This window comes from Myodes glareolus, chromosome 20 (assembly GCF_982192425.1).
Source record: "Myodes glareolus chromosome 20, mMyoGla1.1, whole genome shotgun sequence".
Taxonomy (NCBI): Eukaryota; Metazoa; Chordata; class Mammalia; order Rodentia; family Cricetidae; genus Myodes; species Myodes glareolus.
Window position 1 is genome coordinate 18,457,868 of NC_142045.1, and position 24,352 is coordinate 18,482,219.

Genomic DNA, 24,352 nt, shown 5'->3' on the forward strand with positions numbered 1-24,352 from the left:
TTCAGGCTCCCCTGGAATCTCCCATGGTCCTCTGACTTTAACCTCCCAGGTGTTGGAATTACAGCTATGAATCACCAGAGCCGGCTCTCTCAAGCTCCCAGTTTAGAGAAAGCAACATTTTCACCCACCAAGCGCTTTTACACCTAGTTCTTAAAAGTGCAGTCTGGTCCAGAGCAACAGGCACTCAGGATTCAGTGAAGAATGGCAGAGTCCAATCTGTGACCTTTCTTCTCAGGGCCATATCTTCTGCCAGAATTGACGCTGTTAACACCCACATCCCTAAAGGTCCCCATGAGGAGACTGGTGGATCTCAGTTCATATCTGCTGCTTGTACTTACCAATCAATGCAGGGTGTAAATGGAGGGGTGTAAAGGTACTCTTACATTAAATAAATGTGAAGAGATACTCTATAGAGCCTGCCATGTAGCTGATATGTTTTCCTCTCATTTATGATGATTTTTAAAATATTATCTAGCATTTAAAAATACCTAAGAAGCTGTAGAGATGGCTCAGCAGTCAAGAACACCATAGTGCTCTTCCAGAGGACCAGAGTTCTAGTTCCAGCACCTGTGTCAGGAGCTCATAAGCACCTGCAGCTCCAGTTACAGGGAAACAAACACCTCTGACCTCTTCTAGTCCCTACACACTCAAGAGGCAGAGGCAGGCAGATCTCCGAGTTTGAGGCCAGCCTGGTCTACAGAGTAAGTTCCAGGATATCCTGGGCTACACAGAGAAAACCTGTCTCAAAAGCAAGAACAACAAATAAATATGAGACATTTTGAAAATAAGTAAAAGTAGTGCTGATTTTAGCCTTTTCAAAGTGAGGAACAATTTGATGATTAGAGTGGGAGTGTTGGATTCTGGAGAAAATCAATCACTGCACTGGATCTCTCCCCCAGGGTTCCACCAAATTACACCCCTGTGGGGATCTGAATGTAATTGGCCCCCATAAGTTCATAAAAAATGGCACCAGTAGGAGGTGTGGCCTTTGTAGGTATGACCTTGTTGGAGGAAGTGTGTCATTGTGGGAGTGGGCTTTGAGGTCTCCTCTGCTCAAGCTACACTCAGTGTGGTCCACGGGTCACTTCTTCCTGTTGCCTTCTGATCAAGATGTAGAACTCTCAGCTCCTTCTCCAGCACCATGTCTGCCTGCATGCTGTCTTGTCCCTCCATGACGATAATGGACTAAACCTCTGAAGCTGTCAGCCAGCCCAATTAAATGTTTTCTTTTATAAGAGTTGCCATGGCCGTGGTGCCCCTTCACAGCCATAGAAACCCTAACTAAGATATCGCCCTCCCAGTAAAGTTAAAATAAACAAGAGGAAAGCACAGCACAAGAGAGGCAGTCTGAAGGCTAAGGCTGGACCATGAGGGACCATAGCATCCCTTACCCTGATGAAGGACTATTAAAGGATATTGATTCAGGTATCTCTGACTCCAGCGATACATGGAGTCTGGCTAGCTAGCAAGCATCAGGGAGTCAACAACAGCAGCACAGGGCTGTGTAACCCGGACCACCATTAACCTAACCTATTCCCTTCCGACTTCAGTGAGAAAAGGGGTTGGTGTAGGTCTCTGTCGCTTTAGAGTTCTTCATCTCTGTGATCCAGGTTCACTCTGGTGAGCAGTGACCATCTGCTGTTTCCCAAATAGGTAACAGTTCCCCCTTAGGAAGGAACGCAAGGCTGAACTATATTTCGTAATCTTTAAAAATGGGAGCTGGAGAAATGGTTCAGCAGTTAGCAGTGCCTGCTGCTCTTCTAATAACACCACTGTGGGTGGCTACAACTGCCTACCACTCCAACTTTAAATGATCTAACCCCCTCCTCTGGCCTTGGCAGGTGCTTGTATAGGCCTGGCATGCACTCACTCACACATATACCCATCAACGAAAAAAGAACAAACATTTAAAACCTTTAAAATTTACTTTATATGTAGTTTTGCTATTTTTGAGGAGACTCTTTTGTCCTAAAAAACATCTTTAAATCATCCAAACATTTGAAACCTGGTGTGGTTATGAACTGCACTTTTGTCTGTTTTTCCTATTTTAGTTCAGGTGCGCATATAATTTTACACGCTTTATTCACGTGTTCGTCAAACTTAGGTCGACGTTGGACATCGTGGTATACATCTGTAATCCTAGCACCTAGGAGACAGTGTTTAAGAAGCCTGAGTTATACAGCAAGAGTGCTTTTAAAAAGCAAGCGAGCCAAAAAAACAAAACTCTTGTATTGGACACGCAGCATTTCTGTATCTAACACAAAACACTAGCAGTGTGAATATGCCCTTAACGATCTGCACTCTCAAGTAACTAACTCTAACACTGGGCACGAGTAAAAATGAGAACAGGAATGTAAGGAAGCAAAGAAGTCATAAAGAGGAGGTGTCCAGCCGAGAAGGGGCGTGGCAGATGAGAGAAGAGAGGAAGCTGCGGGTTCCTGCGGAGCAAACTTGGCACCTCCCGGGGCTCACTTCAACTCTCAGCCCGAACCCCCGGACAGTTTGAAAAGCGGAAGGCATGCTGAAAATGAGCGCGTTAGGAACCAAGCGTAAACGGAACTGACTTGCGGAAAACGGAGGTGTGGTCTTGCGAGCAAGACTGAGTAAGATTGGGAATGAATGCTTACTCAGTGAGCGGCTGCTCAAGTGGTCAAGCTGCCGCTCTTGGTCTTAATCTTAGAGGAAGGATGGGAAGAGGGCAGAATGGGATCTCAGCACGTGCTGGGTGACCACTTCTGGCTTCAGGGAAGTAACGCGTGAGGGTCAAGGTCAAGGCATTCGTCTGCTTTCACTTTTCTGGTCTCCCACGCCCTTGCTTTTCTCCTTTCGCCTTCTCACTTTTGATTTCTTTCTTTCCTTTTTCTTCTTGTCAGCTGAGGGTATATGAGTAGCGGCCAGGAATAATAATTGTTTTTTTTAAGCATTGGATTACTGGACTCTATTACAGGCTAAATAAACATGGTTTTCACAGCCTGGCAGTGGCGGTGCATGCTTACATCCCAACAGAGAGGCCCAGATAGACGCATCTCTGTGAATCGAGGCTAGCCTGGTCTACAGAACAAGTTCTAGGACAGTCAGGACTACACAGAGAAACCCTATCTCAAATAAACAAAACAACAGCAATAACCAAAAAACCAGAAAACAAAACCTCAGAAACAAAACATTTTTTTGTACCTCATAACTTGGGTTTGGGCTTTGTTTTGTTTTATGATATCTCTTCTTGAAGGCAGCCCCGCTCCTTCCAGATGATTTGTGTTGCCCCTTGATACCAGCTCCGTGGTTGTGGAAGACATAGTGTCATGCTCCTGGCTGTTGTTTACACTGATTAACTTAAAAGTAATTCCATCCTGGATGACTTAAGCCTGTAACCTCAGCACTAGGGAGACAGAAGGAAGAGAGAATGTTCAGACTGATGGTACCTAAGCTACATAGATTCTATCTCAAACAGCACAAAACAAAACACAAACCTGCAGGCTAACAAAACTGAACTATTCTGCCCATAAATAAAATAAAAAAGATTTATTTTTATTTATTTATATTTAGACCTTTTTTGTCCTGTTTTGATTTTATCTGTGCCTGTTTCTGTGTGTGGGTATATTATATGTACGAGTGCAGCACACATAGAAGCATCAGATTCCCTGGTGCTGGAGTCCCAGGTGGGTGTGAACTGATTCCTGTAGGTGTCAGGAACTGAACTCAGGTCCGCTGTCCTCAGCAATAGTTACAAGTGTTCTTAACCAATGAGCCATCTCTCCAGCCCCCACACTATGTCTAAAGAGCATCAAGATATTAGTTGGGGGGGGTTAGAAACAACAATGAGAACAAAAGCGTGTTTCTCTTATGCCCACGTAATTTTGACTGGAATCTATACTTCTTGGCAGCAAAGACTTTGAAACTATGAACTGCCACTGACCTCATCATCAAATACAAGCAATGACATTTAGGAACTAAAAAATACTCAAAAGAAATGGCTGTCAGGTTTTCATGAAGACATCTCTATTGCCAAGACAGTTAAGTTTTGAATTCTTGTTTTACTAGAACAAACACTTAGATAATACTTGCTGGTCCAGCTGAAGGTGACCCTGTAATTTTATTTCCCAGGACTTGTTGCTAGACATCAAAAGACATCGTACATTTGCACAGATTCTTAGCATTTTCTGATTTATTTTGAATAAATAAATTAATTGATTTTTTTGAATAAAAAAATTTAAAACTTAAAAAAGATATTAGTTGATATCCATCTAAATGTCAAAACTCCATCGTGAAAGATGAGATGCAGTGTTTGCTCACGTGATCACACAGGAAAAATTCATCTTCAGCCATTTTTAATGTATTCTAATTAAATTACCTACGAGTATTAAGGAAAAGTAATTATATCTAAGTAAAGGCTGGAACTTACAGAAGCAAAGTCATTATTCTCTGATTCTTTCCTATGCCTTCAAAGAGTCCTATGATAAGTGTGAAAGTAACAATAGGAACCATAAAAAGATTGATCTGATTAATATGGTTTAGTCCTCAAAGCCCATAAAGGATATACCAAAGAGCACAACCAAGTTAAACACTTAGGTAAACAATTATCCACATCCTAATACACGCAGCGAACAAGTTCTAATGAGACATTTCAAAGGGAATTTAAAAACAACTTGTAATAAGGGAAATGATAAAGTAAGATAGAAAAGCAAATGCTGTCACAGTTAAAGAGACAGAGACCCAGTAAGTCAGACCACCCAGGCAGTGTGGGGCTGGAAAGATGGCCCAGTGGTCAGAGCACTTGGGCTCTCGCAGAGGACAGAAGTGCATTTCCCTGCATCCACACTGGATAGCTCTCTGCGATCTGTAACTCCAGCTCCAGGGGATCTACTGCCCTCTTCTGGTCCCCGAGAGCACCCACAGACATAGACACAGACATTCACATACCCCAAAGAAGATCGTTAAAGAAATGGGGCAGCCTTAGGTCCTATGCCACTGCTACAGGGTCTTAGAGCTTTGTTTTGTTTTGTTTTTCCAGGAATATGAAGCAAGGGTCAGACAAGACAATTAATTCACCAAGGATTCTGCGCGCACCTTTTGGACTGCCTTAGTGGCCGTCTTTCCTCAGCGCAGCCAAAATTCATGATAAGTTTATGAAAACAGTTAAATCTCACTGAAGAATGAGAACTTTCAGCGTTTGGATCGAATACTCTAAAAGCAGAAGCGTCTCGGATTTAGTGTGGGGAAGCACTGGACTTTGCCAGCTTTTAAGTCAAGCACAGACTTCACACGCGATCTTGGCGTTTGGTCACAACTCTATCCTTTTCTTTAGGCACGAATCTGCACAAGTTTCTTACTCTGTCTGCTTGAACTTGGGACGCTTTTTCCTTTACCTCTTAGGTAAGTTCACGAAAGTTTGTGTTGTAACCCATTGTTGACATGTTTTTCTTTTTAGTTCCAAGGGTTGGCAGAAGTCATTGTTTATTAAGAAAATACATTTATGCCAGAAATTAGAGAATTATTTACTGGTCGCTATGTGCCAGACCTTGAAGGTCAGGGGACACTGTGACTAAGAAAGACTCGTGGAGAAACTGTGACTCACCCTCAGACCAAAGGGACCTTGGAGGCTACAGCAGGGCTAAGTCTGAGGCCAGCAAACCTTGCAGAGAGGTATGGGCAAATTCAATACGTTTGCAAGGCTTGGACCCCTGGAGGCTTCATGGAACCCACAGCTCTCCCTATCTCAGGAACATTGCTCTTGGGAAGCAGTGTTTCTTTGCAGATTTGAACACAGAGGACCCTGAAGGGCATCTTGACACCTCTCTGTTTCAGCGGCATTCTCAGAGGGCTTGCTCTGCTCCCTGAGTTATGTGCAGGAATCAGAACGACAGCCTAACCAGGATTCCCTCAGCTTGGACTGTTAGCTCATTGCACTTCCTCATATCCTTACTGATGGTTGCTCTCTTACTCACCTACAAATGGTCTGCAGAACCATAGCTCCCAGACTCGTAGTAACCCAAGTCTCCGGCACAGCCTGCTCACACATCAGGCCTGGTTTTCACAAAGAGAGGAAAAGAGACTTAGCTACCCAACTGTAAGCCAGAACATCAAACTCAAATTCTGAAGATTTAGTTTACTTCTCATATTGTGTGTACATACGTGTCTGAGTTGTAAATTCAGGAAGGCGGAAGTGTCAGCTACATGGAGCTAGAGCTACAGACGGCTCGGCTGGGAACCAAACCTGGGTCCTCTGGAAGATTAGTGTGTGTTTTTATCTGCTGAGCCATCTCTCCAGACCCATATAAACAAAATTTAATATAAAAATACCATTAACATATTATTTATGTTAAATTTAGTAATACCACTAAGCCCAAGACTGTACGGGAATCATCAAAAAGTCTACATCTACAGGACAGTTAACAACAACAACAACAACAGATGGTAGTCGGGTGGTGGTGGCAAAATTATTCTACCAAGATCTTTACCATTCTACTTTCAAGACCCATCCCTGCTGAGAGGTGATGGAACACAGAACTCTGTGTTCGAAACCAGCCTGGTCTACAGAGTGAGTTCCAGGAGAGCCAAAGTGACACAGAGAAACCCTATCTCAGATAATAATGATAATAATAATAATAATAATAATTTACAGATGGTATGTCTATCTAGAAAACCCAGAGTAGGATGACAAACCAAGAGTCCATATTGCAGCCAGCCACACCTATGACTCTGGAAGGTAGTATTCCTTTAGCCAACAATAAGGAGAAAGAGTTCCACTCACAGTAGTGATAATAACTATAAATTACCCAGACATAGTCTCACTAAAAACATGCGCAGAATCTATATGAAGAAAATGATGCATTTTTATAGTTGTTCTTAAAAATAACTTAATATAGGAAGAGGTGCAATGTGGCAAAAAAAACCCAACATACCAGCTCACTGCTAATTTATGAGTTAAATTCAGTCCTAATAAGAAAACAATTGGTTGCAAACGTTTATAAACATTTATAGGGCATTTAATCATGCATGTGCCTAAGCTGTGGTGTTGTGGGGAGCCTTTCAAGAGAAAGCAGGAAGCAGAAGAGGAAATACACAGACCGTATCTTATCTGATGATCAAAAGTGCTACTGGGGAGAGGCGGTGGACTAAAAAGAGCCGGCAGCAGATGGGACTCTCCAGCGACTGGCGTCCCAGAGAAGGTGACAGGCACAGTCAAATGTGGATCATGACGAAGAGCAGAAGTGAGAGCAAAGGCCCTAGTGCTACAAAGGTCGCAGCCAGCTAAGAGACGGAGCCCGGGGCTGCTGCGGGAACCTCGTCAAACAAGGGAACTCTGGGGGAGATGAGACAGCGTTATTAGAAAAGTGAGCAGTACAGGAACTGTAGGCCACAGGGAACAGTTGGAGTCTATTCTGCCTTCTTCTGGGAAGCCACTGGACAGCCGGGAGGAGGGGAGCTGAGGACTACCCTGACAGCTGTGTGGCGAGCAGCTAGTGAGGGAGGGCAGGCAATGTGGAGGCAGGGAATCCAGGTAGGTGACTCCGAATATTGCCCTAGCTGGAGAGGATGGCATTGGGACAGGATGAGGGGAGCAGGGGAGGAGGAAGTGACCTGACCTGATCCGACTCTGAATGTACACTGGGAGGATCCTGGGGAACTTGCTGGGTGGGGGTGAGAGAGTCCGTGGGTTTGTTCTGCTTTTTTATCAAAACAGCAGAGCTGGTGATGTTGCCACTTATGGAGAGAATGGAGGACGAGGCTTTAGGAAGAAAAAACGGAGTTGAAATGCTAGATCTTTAAGAAAACTTGGCAAGTGGACAAAAGAGCAAGGGAACAAAACAAAACAGATACAACCATAAAAAATAAGGAGTATTTTTTTAAGTCAAGCCAAGTAGGAACTATACCCACTTTTTACTAAATATTTGGCAAGTGAAACACATGTACACATAACTTTCCATGAAAATATTTACAGAAAGCTCAAAAAGACATAGATTCAGACACAAGCTCTCTCTCTATACCATTACGGTGATGTGTTCTTTTTAAAAAAATTCTTTATCTTCAACTTTCCTTTGTAGCCAGAGGCGGTTACATATTAAGGAACTGTTGGACAACATGTAAGAGAGGCTGGAAGTTTGATGACATTCTAGGCACCAGCCATAATTGGAGTTGATACCTCCCTTTGGCTTCTTCATGTGACAACAAGGAAACCCTCCTGTTCAGGTGGCCCGCTTCCATAGTTTTGGTCTGTGTTGCTTGAAACCAAATAGAATTATTTTTCTTCATTTTTTAAAAAGGATTATTTTGATTGGTGCCTGTATGTGCGTGTGTGTGTGTGGTGTGTATTGTGTATTGTGTATGGTGTGTTCCTTGAGTGTGATGATTCCCTTAGAGGCCAGAAGAGGGTGTTTAATTTCCAGGAGCTGAAGTCACAGGTGGCTGTAAGCTGCCCGGAGTGGATGCGGGGAACCAAGCTCGGGTTCTCTGAGAGAGGAGCCTGCACTCTCAAGCACTGAGTCACATCACTTCTCTAGCCTTGTTGTTTTGGAGACAGGGTGTCATGTACCCCAGGCTGGGCTGGAACTGCCTATGTAGCCTAAAATGACCACAAACCTGTGCTTGTCCTGCCTCAGTCTATTTGGTGCTAGGACTGGAGGGCATGCACCAGTACGCCGAATCCATGCTGTGCTTGAGATCAAACCCAGGATGTGGTTCACGCGGTAGAGACTCTACCCACTGAGCCACACCCTTAGCCCAGCACACAGAATTCTGAACAAAATAGACTTTTCAGTCATTGATGCTGACAAACTTATACCATGCATTTGTGTGCCAGACACACCATGGTGTGGGGTGGGGGAAAAAAACAACAGAGAAATTAGCGATCTAAACCTAAGAAAGCACAACGATAAAACAGACCAGGCTTGGCAGCTGGCTCAGGGGTTTAAGCTCTGGTTCCTCTTCCAGGGGACCTAGGTTCAATTCCCACACTCACTTCAGGCAGCTCACAGGAGTTCTGGCATTTGCTTCTGCTCTCCACAGAGACCCACACTGGTGTGCTCAGACCCAGACACATATGTGTGTGGTTAAAAATTAAATCTTTTATTTAATTTAAGAAAGGAAAAAAGGCATCCATCGGACTATAAATGTGGTAAGGAAGTCATTAGCGCAATTGCCAAATAGGCCTGATTTACTCCCTCTGGGTGCCCGCTTAGGAACTGTTTCCCACCTCCTCCTGTTTAAATTAGCACCGTGCAGCTGGCTCTGGCCAGTGAGCTGCACATGGAAGCGGAGGGGAGCTTCTGATGCAGAACACTTCATTGCCTACTTAAGACTCTAGCCCTTTCCCCTAAGTCACAGGGACTAGACCTGTTCCTAGTAGCGGCTGCTGTATCCAGCTGAATGCTGGCGTCTAGAAACACAATTCAGAGCATTCCGTCAGCTCTCGCGGGACAGGCTGCACGAGCGAGAAAACAGGATTTTTGTGACAAGCTACCAAGATCTAAATTTGTCAATATTACATGACCTCACTTCTGCCTAAGGTGTAGACTCAAGCAAAATAAAGTTTCCGATCACATCACACTGAAATGACTAATAAAAGCACCACCACAACAGACGGATGCCCGTGGTGCTTATGTGGGGACCTTGCTAGAAGGGATTCTGAAAGGGAAAAAGAAAAGGCAAAATGCAAGCGGTTATATCATGTGTGTTAAATTATACATTCCATAAAAATAAACTATGTATTTCTACAGATATATGTGCACTGAAGCCTAGTGTACATTTAAAAACATACACATGAAATTCATAAGAGTATTTACCCTGGAGAAGTTTCCTTTACAAGATTTTTTTTTCCTTTGCTTTATCTGCATTTTGGGATTTTGTAACAAAAAAAAAAGAAAGAAAGAAAAGAAAAAAGGTTGCTGGAGGCAGAGACAGACAGCTCTCTGTGAGTTCAAAGCCAGCCTGGTCTGCATAATGAGTTCTAGAACAGCCAGGATTGTGTAGAGAATCCTGTTCAACCCATAAAAAGCCCCCCACAAAGTTCACATATTAAAGAAAACTGCAGCTATATAAATACATTTTTAGAAATAGAAAATTTCACTAAAAATGTACATGATCCCAAATTACGTGTTTGTGTGTTGTCATAGCAACTCTCCTGTTGCTGTGATAGACGTCATGACCAAGGCAGCTTACAGAAGACAGTTTACCCTGGCTTACGGTTCCGGAGGGTTAGAGTCCACGACAGTGGAGCAGCACAGCAGCGGGAGCAGGAAACTGCCTGACCACATCTTCCATCCACACTCAGGAACCCGAGAGTAAGCGGAAAGCAGGGCCATCAACCCTCAAATTCCACCCCCTGAGAGGACTTTCTCCAGCAAGGTTGCATCTCCTGAAGGTTCCAGTGCCTCCCCCAAACAGCCATGCCCACTAGAGACAAAGTATCAAATACATGAGCATACGGGGGATTTCTTATCTAAACCACAAGGTGTGTGTTCATATATATCAGATATCATTCAGAAAAAGAAATAGAACGTTACTAACACCTCAACCAACCTCCGTGTGGCCCTGCACGCCTGCATCTCCCCATTCTGTCAGCTACCTCCCAACTAACCTGCAGCCAGGGTCATCATTCCGTCCTATGGTTGGAGTCCTCCCTCTCCAGCCTTGTTTTGTTTCGTCTTGTTTTGCGATAGAATCTCTCTGTCTGTTGTGTGGCTACGGCTGTCGTGAGACACACTGTGTAGTCCTGGCTGGCTTCAAACTCACAGAGGCCCACCTGCCTTTGCCTCCCAAATGCTGGAACTAAACCTGCCCAGCTAGATTGTCTACAGAAAATAAGTCCTTAAATAATGTTACTTATTATTTTCATTGTTTTTTAATTTATATGAATATTACGCTGGTTAGTTTTTGTCAGGTGCACACAAATTACAGCCAAACTACAATCTGGGAAGAGGGAATTTCAATTGAGGAATTACCAATTTCGTTGGCCTATGGGTATGTCTGTGGGGTATTTTCTTAATGGCTAATTGATACAGGAGGGCCCAGTGCACTGTAGGTAGTGGGGCAGCATTCCAAGACTGTATAAGAAAGGGAGGGGAGCAAGCCAGTAAGCAGTATCCCTCCATGCTCTTGCTCTGGGATCCTGCCTTGAACTCCGTCCCTATCTTCCCTAGGCAATGGACTGTACAGTATAAAATGAAATAAACATCTTCCTCCCCACTTTGCTTTTGGTCAGTGTTCTACCCGAGCAGCAGAAAAGCAAAGGAGGGCAGATATACACACCTACCATTCCTCTTTTGATTCAAAACTGCAAGCCAGATGTACCTGCAATCTGAGCACTTGGGGGGTTGAGGTCACGGAGAACCTAAAGCCACTGGGCTACCTAGCAATGCCATGTCTCCAAACAACAAAGCAGGGTTGTCGTCTGGAAACCTCTGATACTGCACACAGACTTTGTTCTTTCCTTGAGACTGTTACTTTATTATGTATTCATCTTGCTAATGAATAATCAAGAACCTTTCCAGATTGTTTTCTGTTATGAATAATGATGCTAATGCTCTTGTTTATATATCTTACTAAACACTGTCAAGTTTGTCTGCTGTGTAAGTGTACCCAAGAATGTATTCAATTTTCTTTAAGATTTATATATTGACTATGTACACAGTGTTCTGCTTGCATGTATGTCTGCACAGCAGAAGAGGGTACCAGATCGTATTATAGATGGTTGTGAGTCACCATGTGGTTGCTAGGATTTGAACTCAGAGCCTCCAGAAGAGCAGCCAATGGCCTTAACCTCTGAGTCATCTCTCCAACCCCATATTCAGTTTTCTTAGTTATTTACTTAGTGTTGCTTGCTTTACTTTCAACTTTCAAAGTCCTTTGCTTTAGGTGTGTCTTTAGTTAAAATTGAAGAATCAGACCTTTTCTTAAATGTACTTGGATAGCCTTTGGGTACATCTGGAGGAAGTTTGTTTTGTTTTAACATAAGGTAGATTTATGACATACATCTATTATTCTACATTATATGCTTAATGTCCTTATCACTTATTTCAGTATTTTAACCTTTCCCCCACCCCTAAGTGATGCAGGATCCCCCCTCTGTATGCTGTGAATACCATTGCTTAATAAAAAAACTGTCTTGGGCCTGCGCAGAGCAGAATAGCAGTAGGTGGGAAAAACAAAACTGAATGCTGGGATAAAGGAGGTGGAGTGAGAGAGAAGCCATGTGGCCCTGCAGGAGACAGATGCCGGAACTTTACCTGGTAAGCCACAGTCACGTGCCAATACACAGATTAATAGAGATGGGTTAAATTAATATGTAAGAGTTAGCCAATAAGAAGCTAGAGCTAATGGACCAAACAGTGATTTAATTAATACAGTTTCTGTGTGATTATTTCGGGTCTAAGCTAGCCGGGGTGGCGGGGAACCAAGAAGCAACCTTCCTCCTTACTACAGTGTGTGCACCACTTACACACCTGATGCCTAGGGAAGCCAGAAGAGGGTGTCAGATCTCTTGGGAATATAGTTACAAAGAATGTGAGCCACCAGGTGAGTCCTAGGAATTGAACCCAGGTCCTCTGGAAGAGCAACAAGCGCTCTTAGCCACTGAGCCAGAGCTCCATCCTTCATTTAAATATTTGTTGTTAGCGTCGTGTTTGTGTAAGACGTGGTGGGCGCATGGACTGCACTGTTTTATGGGCTCAAAGGACGCCCTCGTGGAGTTAGTTCTCTCTTTCTTTTTTTTTTATATTTATTTATTTATTATGTATGTAATATTCTGTCTGCGTGTATGTCTGCAGGCCAGAAGAGGGCACCAGACCTCATTACAGATGGTTGTGAGCCACCATGTGGTTGCTGGGAATTGAACTCAGGACCTTTGGAAGAGCAGGCAATGCTCTTAACCACTGAGCCATCTCTCCAGCCCTAGTTCTCTCTTTCTTCCTCCACGTGGGTCTGGGGTCAAATTCGGGTCATCAGGCTCATGTGGCAAACACTTGGCCTGCTGAGCCTTCTCACTTCGCCATCATTTCATTAAAAAACCCGAAAGTTGGCTGATCGGCTCTCCCGCACGGGAGTAAGCCAGCTCCCCAACATCGTTGCCCTGACCCCCTAGGAGCCAGAACCACAGTGTCCATCTTCAAGCCCTAGTCACACCGAGACAAATGGCACTGGAGGAATGCCTAGACTGTCCGTGAACTCTTCTGGATATTTGTAATAAAATATTTCCTCGGGAAAGGAATCCCGAGGCTGACTGCCCCTCTACTTTCACTTGGAAGAGCGAAAGGGAGGAGCCGAGGAAAATGATGTTCTCTGAATCAGTCTGTCTTCTCAGCTGAGAAAAGCAGCATTTCCCTCCCCTCCCCCCCTCCCCACACACACTCTGCTGCACCGTTCTTCTGTGCTGTGACCCCCACCCCGCGAGTCCGGGCCTCGGAGGGTGGCTGTTTCCACAACTTTGCCGAACAAACAAGCAACAGAACAACCAAGTCAACTCTTGTAAGTTTCAAAGTAGCTTTGCCTTCCTGCACAAATAATAGACTCGGAGATTAGGTTATTGAGGGTCGAGAGCTAAAATTAGCGGCCAGCAAGATGGCTCAGGGGGTAAACGCACTGCCAAGCCTGACTAGGCTTTGAGTCTCGTCCCCAGAACCCACAAAGAGCTAGAAAACGAACTCTTACAAAGTTTCTTCTGATTTTCACGTGTGCTGTGGCGCACATATGCCCAAACACACACACACACACACGCACACGCACACGCACACACACACACACACGCAAATTTAATAGAATACATTTTAAAGAGCAAAAATTAATGCTATAAACACCGTATTTCAGGAGAATATATGCATTTCCCTTCTGGTGATAGTCTACGAGGTTTGCCGCCACAGAGCACCACGGATCGGGTGGCATCAATGACTGAAATGAATTTTCTCAGGCTTTGAAGCCTGAGTCCAAGATCAAGGCATCTGCAGGGATGGTTTCTGACTGAGGTTTTGTTCCCTGGTGTGCTGACGAGGGGCTACTGTTTGGGGCTGTGAATTGTGAGATGATTAATCTTGCTTGTCAAGCCAGTGCGATTTAAAATCACCATGGAAACGACATCTCTGGGCGTTTCTATGAGAGACGTTGCCAGCAATGTTTAACTGAGGGGCGGAGGCCCGCCATGAATCAGAGTAGCTCTGTACTGTGGGCTGGGGTCACAGTCTGTATAAAAAAGGAAAAAGGGGTGATTCTCTAGGATCTTGTGCCCCGCTCTGAGTGTCTTGTTCCTTGTTCCTCCTCTGCTCTTTCCATCTTGGCGCCCTGGAATTGTTCCTCTTTGAGCACTCCCGGGATGAGAAACGGTAGGGAGCCCAGTTGAGCTGTGAAACGGCTGGAATTTAGTGTCCTAAAGTTAGAAACAGTCCGCACAACAAAGACAAGCTTCTCGGCTTCTTCACGTGATGTGGCTCGCTCCTGCCCAAACTCTCACTCTTCCAAAATTCCTGGGTTTGTGACTGGTTGCCTGCTTTCTGGCACGAACCACTCTGTGACTTTTCTCCAAGTTGACCCTCCTAGGAATCTCTCTCTCTCTCTCTCTCTCTCTCTCTCTCTCTCTCTCTCTCTCTCTCTCTCTCTCTCTCTCTCCCTCTCTCTCTCTCTCTCGCTTTCTCCCCCCCCCCACGTGCCTGCATGCCTGCGTGAAAGGCGCAGCCTTGTTAAAGTGAGGGGCCGGGTACCTTGGTGTGCTCACCCTACCCTAGGCGTGGAGGCTTTCAGTCTCCTGGAAATAAACTTTCTCGCACGCAGGTACCCTCCTCTGGCCTGTCACTGAAGTAGGCTTGTTGCCCCTTTCGGTATAACAGTGTCTTCGGTGTACCATGCTCACAGAACATTGCAGACATCACCAGGGTACTTAACAACCCTGGTTACCAACACCACACCCGCAGGCAAGGAGACAGGGAAAGTGCCAGGAAGGCTGGGGGTTTTGGAGATGTCGCTAAACTGTGCCGCATTTTGGACTCTTTAAGTTTCGTTTTGTTGTCGTGATGCAAACAGTCTGGCCAAAATAAATAAAAATTTAAAAATTATTTGGATTTGGCTTACATGTTCATGTCATAGTCCATCACTGAGGGAGGCCATGAAGGAATGCTGCTTCCTGGCTCACTCCCCTGCTTGTTCTCTGGCTTATATAGCCCAGAACCCCTGCCTAGTGAATAGTGGATTATTCCACAGTGGATTATGCGCTCCCATGTCAATCATCAATCAAGAAAATCCTTCACAAACACAGTCACACTTGTGAGCCTCGTGCCAGAAGAAGACAGAAGAGGGTGTTGAACCCTCTGGAACCAAAGGTACAGCCGGCTATGAGCTGCCATGTGGCTGCTGGGAATTTATCCCGGGTCCTCTGGGAGAGCTTCCAGTGCTCTAACCACTGAATCATCTCTCCATCCCCAGCAATTATAAAATTTTAGGTGCTGCTAATTTTCAACGTTTTGAGGTATTGCATATATTCTTAACTTTTTGTCTTACTTTGGAGATCCTCAGGATGTTAATTACAACATCTCTGGCTTAGAGTGGCTTGGAGAAGAAAAGCCGTTTTCAGGACAGTCACGTGTTCTGGGAGAACTATAACCATATCAGCTAGAAACCTGGAGTTGAGTCTAATGAAGCCCTGTGTGTTTCTGCCTGCTCTTAAGGACTTGATGGGATCCAAAGCAATGCTAAGAGAAATGATATGAAATTAAATTATGAAATCCGCAGAAGGAGCCAAATAAATAAAATTGTAAAATGTCCAATAAGTAGTCGCATGGGCTATGGCAGGTTGTATGTGTGGAAAGTCGAGCTTGGCGTGCTCCTTCACTCCAGGTTACAGCAACAGCTCTCCTGAGTGCCAGCAGTGGGCTCTGATCTAGAAAACGCTCTGTCCTAAAAATTCCACCAAGACTAGCAAAGGAGAGGCAGCTTTTTAATCAACTCTGTCTGCCTCGGATGTTGAACCTCGTAACATTTTGGGACTTAGAACCTCCATCATATTCTGTGAGTTCCTTCCCAGACCTCTAAACTTAACATCACCACGGTAACATTTTCTGGATGTAGACCTGACACACAGACTCATCATCACAAGAGTCGGAGCTGGAACTCAGCCATACTGGGTCTCCCGTCCAGTGATGCCTTTCCATGGACAGCCCCTGCCAAGAAATGAGTCAACTAACAGTCCGATGGCAGAAACATCCTTTTGCTAATTTGCTCTTCTTTTCCCTTGCTTTTCTCTACAGAGACTGAGGTAGACCACACTTAGCTTATCAAACAGAAATGGTGTTTATGTGTGCACAGGTTATTCATGTGTGTGCATACATGATAAATTTCTAAGATGCTTAAATTTACTCCCATTTAATCTCCATTATTTCACCTTATTTTCTTACTGATTTTATTGAGCTCTACATTTTTCTCTGCTCCCCTCCCTTACTCTCTCCTCCCCTTCATCCCTCTCCCATAGTACCCATGCTCCCAATTTTCTCAGGAGATCTTGTCTTTTTCTACTTCCTATGTAGATTAGATCCATGTATGTCTCTCTTAGGGTCCTCATTGTTGTCTAGGTTCTCTGGGATTGTGAATTGTAGACTGCTTTTCTTTGCTTTATGTCTATGAGTAAGTATATATAATATTTGTCTTTCTGGGTCTGAGTTACCTCACTCAGTATGATGTTTTAAAGCCCCATCCATTTTCCTGCAAATTTCAAGATGTTGTTATTTTTCTCTGCGGTGTAGTACTCCGGTGTGTAAATGTACCACATTTTCCTTATCCATTCTCCGGTCGAGGGGCATTTAGGTTGTTTCCAGGTTCTGGCTATGACAAACAATGCTGCTGTGAACATAACTGACATGTGTTTCACCTTCTTTCTAGAGTCATATTTTAGGGATCGGTGAGTTGGTTCAGAGGGTTGTAATACATGATGCTGAGACCAATACCCAGACTGTGATTCCGAGGACCCATACGGTAAAGGAGAGAATCAGCTTCTACAGGCTGCCTCTGACGTCCACACACAAGCACACATACTCGTGTGCACACGAAGTAAATAAATAAAAAGGCAATGAAATTTTTAATTAATTTTTCTTTGGTTTTTCTATGACAAGGTCTCATAATATAGCCCAGGCTGGCCTTGAGCTCACTCAGTCCTCTTGATTCGGTTTCTCGTGTGCAGATTAGCAGGTATGAGCCACCATGCTTACCTAGCTCAGATACATGCACACATGTTTAGTTTTCATTTGTTTAGCTGTTTTGGGGGGAGGGGAAGTGTTGAGGTTTCGGGTTTGGCTCTGTTTGGTTTGGCTCTTGGTTTTGCAAGACAGAGTTTCTCTGTGTAGCCACCCTTGGAATCCTGGAACTCATTTTATAGTCTGGGCTAGCCTCCAGCTCCCAGAGATCCACCTGCCTCTGCCTCGCAAGTGCTGAGACTAAAGGCCACTACACCTGGCTCTTCAAATATTTTGTTGTTTTTTTTTTAAAAAAAGAATAGTTTAATTCAAAAATTTAAGCTATCTGGGTGGTGGTGGTGCAGGTCTTTAATCCCAGCACTCAGGAGGCAGAGGCAGACAGATCTCTGTGAGTTCGAGGCCAGCCTGGTCTGCAGAGCCAGGTCCAGGACAGCGAGGGCTGTGACACAGAGAAATCCTGTCTCAAAAACAGGCAACAACAACAGCAAATTAAGTTAATTAGTTAAAATATTTTTAAGATTTTACCTTATTTTTAATTAGATGTGGGTATGTGTATATGAGTGTATGTGTTCACACTAGTCCAGGATGCCAGCTATCCCTGGATCTGGAATTACAGATGATTGTGAACCACGTGGCATGGGTGCTGAGAAGCCAACCTGGGTTCTTGTAATTGGTTTTATTTATTTACTCTTTGCTCTTTTAGGAGGCCCACCCACCCCCAGCTCCCAAATAACCACATGGAGATGTTTTCTTTCTTTTGAATGCCCTGTCTTAACTTGGTTTATTTCTAGTCAACTTTTCTTAACTTAAATTACCTCACCTACCTTTTACCTCTGGGCTTTTACCTTTCTCTATTTCTGTATATTTTTTCTTCCCTTCTTATTCCATGTCTGGCTGGGTATCAGGGTGACTGGGTGGCTGGGTGGTTGGGTGGCTGGCTGGCTGGGTGGCTAGGTGTCAGGGTGACTCGGTGTCAGTGTGATTAGGTGGCTGGGTGACTGGGTGGCTGAGTGACTGGGTGGCTGGATAGCAGGGTGGCTGGGTGGCTGGGTGGTTGTGTGACTGGGTGGCTGGGTGGCTGGGTGGCTAGGTGACTGGGTGACTGGGTGGCTGGGTGGCTGGGTGGCTGGGTGGCTGGGTGGCTGGATAGCAGGGTGGCTGGGTGGCTGGGTGGTTGTGTGACTGGGTGGCTGGCCCTTGGCATTCTCCTCTCCTCCTTTTCTCATTCCCTTATCTTTCTTCCCAGATTTCTCCTATTTATTTTATCTGCCTTCCAGTCCCACCTTTCCTTTCCCCTTCCTGGCTATTGGTCTTTCAGCTCTTTGTTAGACCAATCAGGTGTTTTAGACAAAGTAACACCGCTTCACAGTGTTAAACAAATGCAACAAGTCTTTGTATCATTAAACAGATATTTCACAGCATAAACAAATGTAACACATCTTCTACTAACACTCAACAATACGGACTCTGCGAGAGTAGCATGCTCGTAATCTCTCCAGCCGTAATAAAATAAATATTTACAACTCCGTCAGTGCTGACTCACAACTGCAGGAGGCTGCTACAGGAAGATTGCTCCCAGTTCTAGGTCAACCAGAGCCACCTAGCAATAAATAAATAAACAAACTTAAAGGACCGTTCAGAACTAACCTGTCTCAGAGGAGGCTGTTATTCTTTGATGCACATGCTAAGTACCTGTCTCCTGAAGTTTCTAAATTGTATTTCAGAGAAATTAATAAATGTTCCATCTGTGAAATTACCATAAATTAATCAAGATGTTTATTCAAATTTTACCTAATAAAACACACTCATGCTTCTATGGCTAGAGTTTCACTTTTCTGATTGGCAGTGATTGTGGATGAACGGCACGACATAGCTTCGTTTCCTTCCTAGCTATGCAAAATGCTTGTCGGTTACCATACGACCAGAAAGAAAATTCTAAACCAAGTTGGTGTTTCGTTTATACGATGCTGGAGAGTCTGTTTTTCAACTCCAAATTCAGAGCATTAAGAAATTAAGAGTGGAATTGGGAAGTCTTATTTATTAGCCACGTAGCAAAGATTTGCTGCCTCGTTTTAGCTGCATAGTTAATGAACCAAACCAAAAGCAAATTTGGCTTCGTCATCAGAAAGGTTAAAAGACAGAAGCTTCTTTTGCCAGGAGAACTTCCATTCATTGGAGGAGGGAACCCCTCAGAGGGAAAAGCCCTCTGCATTGAACCTCCAGTGGTTCTCAACCTTCCTAATGCTGTGAGCCTTTAATACAGTTCCTCGGGGGTGGTGAGCTCCAACTACAACAATATTTTCATTGTTACTTCATAACTGTGATTATGCTACTGCTATGAATTGTCACGTAAATATTTGGTACACAGTGAAAGGGGTCACGACCCACAGTTTGAGAAGCACTGGTCTAGAAAGAGCATGGAAGAGAGAAAAATGAATGGAAAGAAGCGATGCCCTAAATAATGATAATTTCTTCTGTGCCAGTCATACAAATATATACATTTTAATAAGGCGCTTTCAACGAACAGCTTAGACCCTGAAAATAAAGCTCTGCATAAAAATCCAAATAATTTAATTAAAATGTTTTAATTATATGAAAAATCAACACAATTCCCTACATAATTTTACTGTTTAGCCACACCCAAATGTAACACCAGGACTTGCTAAATTAGTTCAGATGAGATACAATTGTCAGGGTAAGAGGAAAATCAGTATTAGAACCACAGAGAAGTCTACAGAACAGGTTGTGGTGAACAGAACTGGACCCTGGGGTCAGACAGACCTGGCCTGCGAAACTGGGCCTTCTCCTTGCTGATCTATGGCTGTCAGCAAATTATTTAACTCTTGAGTTTCAGTTTCTTTGTCTATAAGCAAAATAACATATCTCTCTAAACACCCCCCCACCCCACTGACCCTTAGGATAAGGTTCTTCTAATGCCTTTGGCTAAAACTTAAGTCCAATATACTATTGCTTTAAGAAAGAAATCCTGATGAACTTTCAAGCATTTCCCTTGTGGACCCATGCTGCACAATTTTGTATTCACAGAGGACCTTTAATGGGGGGGGGGGGGACCTTAAAACAGACATTTCCAATGAATTGATTTTCTCAATACTTTTCTCTGTTTTCTTTCTTTCCTCCTCCTCCTCCTCCTTCTCCTTCTTTTTTGTTGGTGTTATTTGATGAAATTGGGCATTACTTTCTGTTTCATGTCATGGTTTGAAACCACATTTAAGTTGTTTTTGTGTTTACAAAGTGATTGCCCTACATGTTCGTGTTCCATTCACTATTTACATTCAGTGTTGGTTTGTGCTTCTAGAAAGTCACATACACTGAGAAAAACTGGAAAAGAACATAACCATAGAATTACAGGGTTAATTGCAGACTAAATGAAAGTTAAAAAAAATATTTTTAATTAGAGAAGTTATACCTACCAAATTCCATCACTGTATTTATATAGTAACCCTTTCAGCTCTCACACTATTGAAATTCAAATGCAACAACATGAGAAAATAATTATATTCTAGTAACTTACCAGAAAATGTGTAGTTTTCATATTTATATTAAAAAATCTGCACAGACAGTGGGATATAAAAGAAACTATATAAGTGACCAAAATGCATTATATTAAATTCTCTAAGGAGTAACAATAAGTAAAATAATCTTAGAAAAAAGAAAGAAAACATACAAAAATAATCATAGTAACTGTATCAGGATGAGTGCTGATTGATTTTAACTGTCTACTTTATGGGATCTAGAAGATAGGCCTTTGGGCATGCCTGTAGGGTTGGGGTAAGGTCTGTGGCCCTTCCATGGCCAGTAGACACGCATGCAAATGTGTAGTCTCTCTTTCTCTTCCCCCAAACAACATTTTTAAAAAAAATTGTTTATGTTTATTTTATGTGTATGAACGTTTGCCTGTGTATATGTGTGTCCCACCTCTGTGCCTAGTTCCTGAGATGAGAGTTCAGATCCTCTGAAACTAAAATGGTTATGAGCTACCGTAAGGATGCTGAGAACTAAACCCAGGTCCTCTGGGAGAGCAACAAGTGCTCCAAACCTCTCCAGGATCATCAAATAATTCTTTGTAAAGTATCTCCAGAGACAGACTCCAAACTCTATGGACCAGCTGTAGACAGAAGCTCATTCTTGACCTGTCCATCAATCTGCCTCATCCCTGAGCAATCTGTGAGCAGAGATCACACTGACAAGAACTGCAGGCCGTTCCCTAGATGGTCCCACAGCAGTAGACACTGTTGCCCAGCTCTCTCCTCTCATCATTTCTTTGATTTCCATTCTAGTCAACCTGAGTTATCAGTTGCTTCTCCTGGAATCCACTGCATCCTGCTTCCCTCTCCAGAACAATGGCAATCCACTGGCCCCTACCTGTGTCCTGGAAATTCTCTCTATATCTCAAATGATTAAAAAAAATTACAAATTCTCTTTCTTCAGTCTGCTCCTACTGATGAGGAAGAAGAGAGGAGAACATGTGATCGGAAGTATACAGAAAAGTAGGGGTGTCTTTGGAGACTTTCTTGGAAAGACACATTGCGTGGCCACTGAAGCTTCCCAAGCTAGTGGTTTGTCTCACAAATTCCAAAAGTAGAATTCATGGACCACAGAGGGTGAGTTTTAGAGCGTTTGTAATCCATTCATAGATTGGAGCTGAAGAGGGAGGAAGAGCCACAATATCAGTTTGAGTTAGGCATGGAGACCAACCACAGGGTAGACACAGCCACACAGTAGGCAAGTGTCACAAGGCAAGGGCAGTTTACAGAAAGAGTAAAAAGAGCCAGAAGTACCAGGAAAAAAAAATAATACTTATTTTCTGCTCAGCACCCAAAAGAGAGAAGAGAAGAAGAGGAGAGAATCGCCCCTGTTCTGAGCCAGGACTCTGAACAGCAAGCAGACTCAGCAGAACTCGTGGCAGCCTATAGGGGCCGTGCAATAGCAGTGGGGAGTTCTGGGAAGGAAAAGTTCTGCCTGTGGGTAAGAAGGCAGTGAAGCCTCAGCTATTCGGGCAGTGAAGCCTCAGCTATTCGGGCTTCCATTCAGTCCCAGGTCACACAGGCCATGGTGAGCATCCCTGTATGGACAGAGAGCAGCATGGTGACATCCCCCAGGTCTGCCGGCTCTGACACATTCTGAGAAGAGGAAATGAGGAGTGGAAAGGTGGCAAGGTCCCCAGCGGGTCACAAGGGAGATCTCTTCTTTTACTCCATTGAGTTTAACCATTAACTCACCACTGCCATGGTTGCCCCCTTTGAAGGGCGTGGCCCGAAGTCTGCTCAGACAATCCTAGTCCCACCTTCAATCAGCTACACCCCAAAACAGGGTCTGACTCTTCTGGGATACTGCTGGCTGGCATTTATTAGATAGAAGATGCCAAAATGGGTCAGAATAGACTATAAATTAGAAAGCCTGTATCCCAAGGGAAATCCCTTTGCTGTTGTGTTTCCCTGTCCCACCATGCTCTAACATTATCCAGTTGGAGCTCATCAAGAGAACACTGGCACCGAGATGAAACTAACAAGATAGAAATACGCTAATCTTAAAAACGCCGGTGACATTCAAAGTCCCAGATTTGAATATTAACTGCCTTCTTACATGGATTTTCCTGGGAGGAAATTAAAGTTAAAAATTAAATCTGCATGCAAATTAATCCAAAGATTTCAGAGGTCAACAGAATCAAAGTCCAAAAATCTCACTCTCATGTGCATGGGACTTGAAAATGCAAAGAAACCGAAGTCGATCCAAACTTTAGGCCCCGCGGGTTCTTGCTCTGCCCGGTCTCGGCTGCGAGGGTTGGGTTGTAGGTAGAGCTTAGCAGGAGCCTCACTTTCCCTCATCCTCAGTAGGTTGGGCTGTAGGTAGCTCTGGGCTGTAGGTAGCTCTGGGCTGTAGCCTCAACCTCCCGCATCCTCAATGGATTACGCTGTAGGTAGCCCTGGGCAGGAGCCTCAACCTCCCACATCCTCGATGGCACAGACAGAAGTCTTGAAGGATTTTGGAGGATATATGCCTCTTCGCTCTTTCTTCTGTTTGAAGATTTTTACAGTACACTAAAGATTCCCACAGCCTTGAACCAAACCCACCGTGTCTAGAAAACAAACTAATATTATCTAAACAGAATGTTTTCAGTGCCCAGGATTTGTGTTGTCCATGTTGCTGGCGATAATTAAATGGGAGTAGATGGAGGGTTGGTCAGAGTAAGAAAAGAGCTTTGCGTTCACATCTCTGTGACACCAGCCACTCTGGGCTAGTTCTCCATAATCCAAGCTCTGCATCTACAATCTGAGTCCCACGTTCTCACACATGTCTACATATCTGTCGATGGGAGCGGGGCTGAGATCTCTAAGTAGCCCTCTTTCTATGACAATAGAATTTAAGTCAATGCAATCTTCTTGCAGAGTCAGACGCTTAAACTGTCAGCAGCATAAGTCACGAGGCTTTGTTTGCTGTCTCCTTGCTTTCCTGTGTATCTGTAACTCCAATTCCCTTTATCCTTTTGAATGCTATTCTTCCAGCACCCTGACGCAGAGCTGAATTCAAGCCTCATCAATAACCCATGAGCAAACCCTTTCAGGAGTCTGAGCCAGAGAGGGTGTTTCCGTCAGCAGCCACTGGGCAGGAGCCAGGGACACAAAGCTCCCGCTGCAGCCACCTGCAGCAGACTGAGCACTTCTGTTTGGAGAACTCTACTCAGGTGAAAACGTCATTCATATAGAATTGGAGGTAGCCTGTAAGTCTTGGGGGGTACTGCCTATTCAAGCCTTTGACCAATGACTCAGCAGGATGGAACCCATTCCTGGCACTGGAGGTTCTCGCTGATGACATAAGATGTTTACTTTGGCATTATGTTCCTTATTATACGGTGACCTCTCTCAGATTCCTTTCATATTTGTATATATATTTAGGACACTTCTACAACAGAAGGTTTACCACACAACTTTCCAAAAGCCTTTCCGTGTCAATTACCCCTCTCCACTCTCTTATTTGCCCTACCTTCCAATCTCCCTCCCCATTTAGCCCTCCTGTTCTAGCTTCTCCTTATCTCTCTAAAATACTGTATTTTATTTCCTCTTCCTTGGAAGATCCCCTCCTTCCTGCTGGCCTCCTAGCTAATATAAGCTCTGTTGTTACTTGGATTGAAGTTCACATAACCAAAGCTTAAAAACTAACAACCGCATATCAAA

The 24,352-nt window shown here is 44.0% G+C and overlaps 2 long non-coding RNA genes across 4 annotated transcripts in view; one reads left to right on the top strand and one right to left on the bottom strand.

Annotated features, from left to right (window-relative positions):
• The first annotated feature begins 2,404 nt into the window (after positions 1–2,404).
• The window catches only part of LOC125393988 (uncharacterized), a 39,073-nt gene continuing 17,125 nt past the window's right edge, over positions 2,405–24,352 (top strand). For all 3 annotated transcript variants that reach the window (XR_014999364.2, XR_014999365.2, XR_014999366.2), the window contains exons 1-2: positions 2,405–2,579; positions 5,009–5,370. This is a non-coding gene — a long non-coding RNA (uncharacterized LOC125393988). The remainder of the gene's footprint in view (positions 2,580–5,008; positions 5,371–24,352) is intronic.
• Positions 2,850–24,352, bottom strand: part of LOC146890087 (uncharacterized) — a 29,498-nt gene continuing 7,995 nt past the window's right edge. The window contains exons 3-4 of the long non-coding RNA XR_014999367.2: positions 5,943–6,021; positions 2,850–3,376 (exon numbers count right to left, since the gene is read on the bottom strand). This is a non-coding gene — a long non-coding RNA (uncharacterized LOC146890087). The remainder of the gene's footprint in view (positions 3,377–5,942; positions 6,022–24,352) is intronic.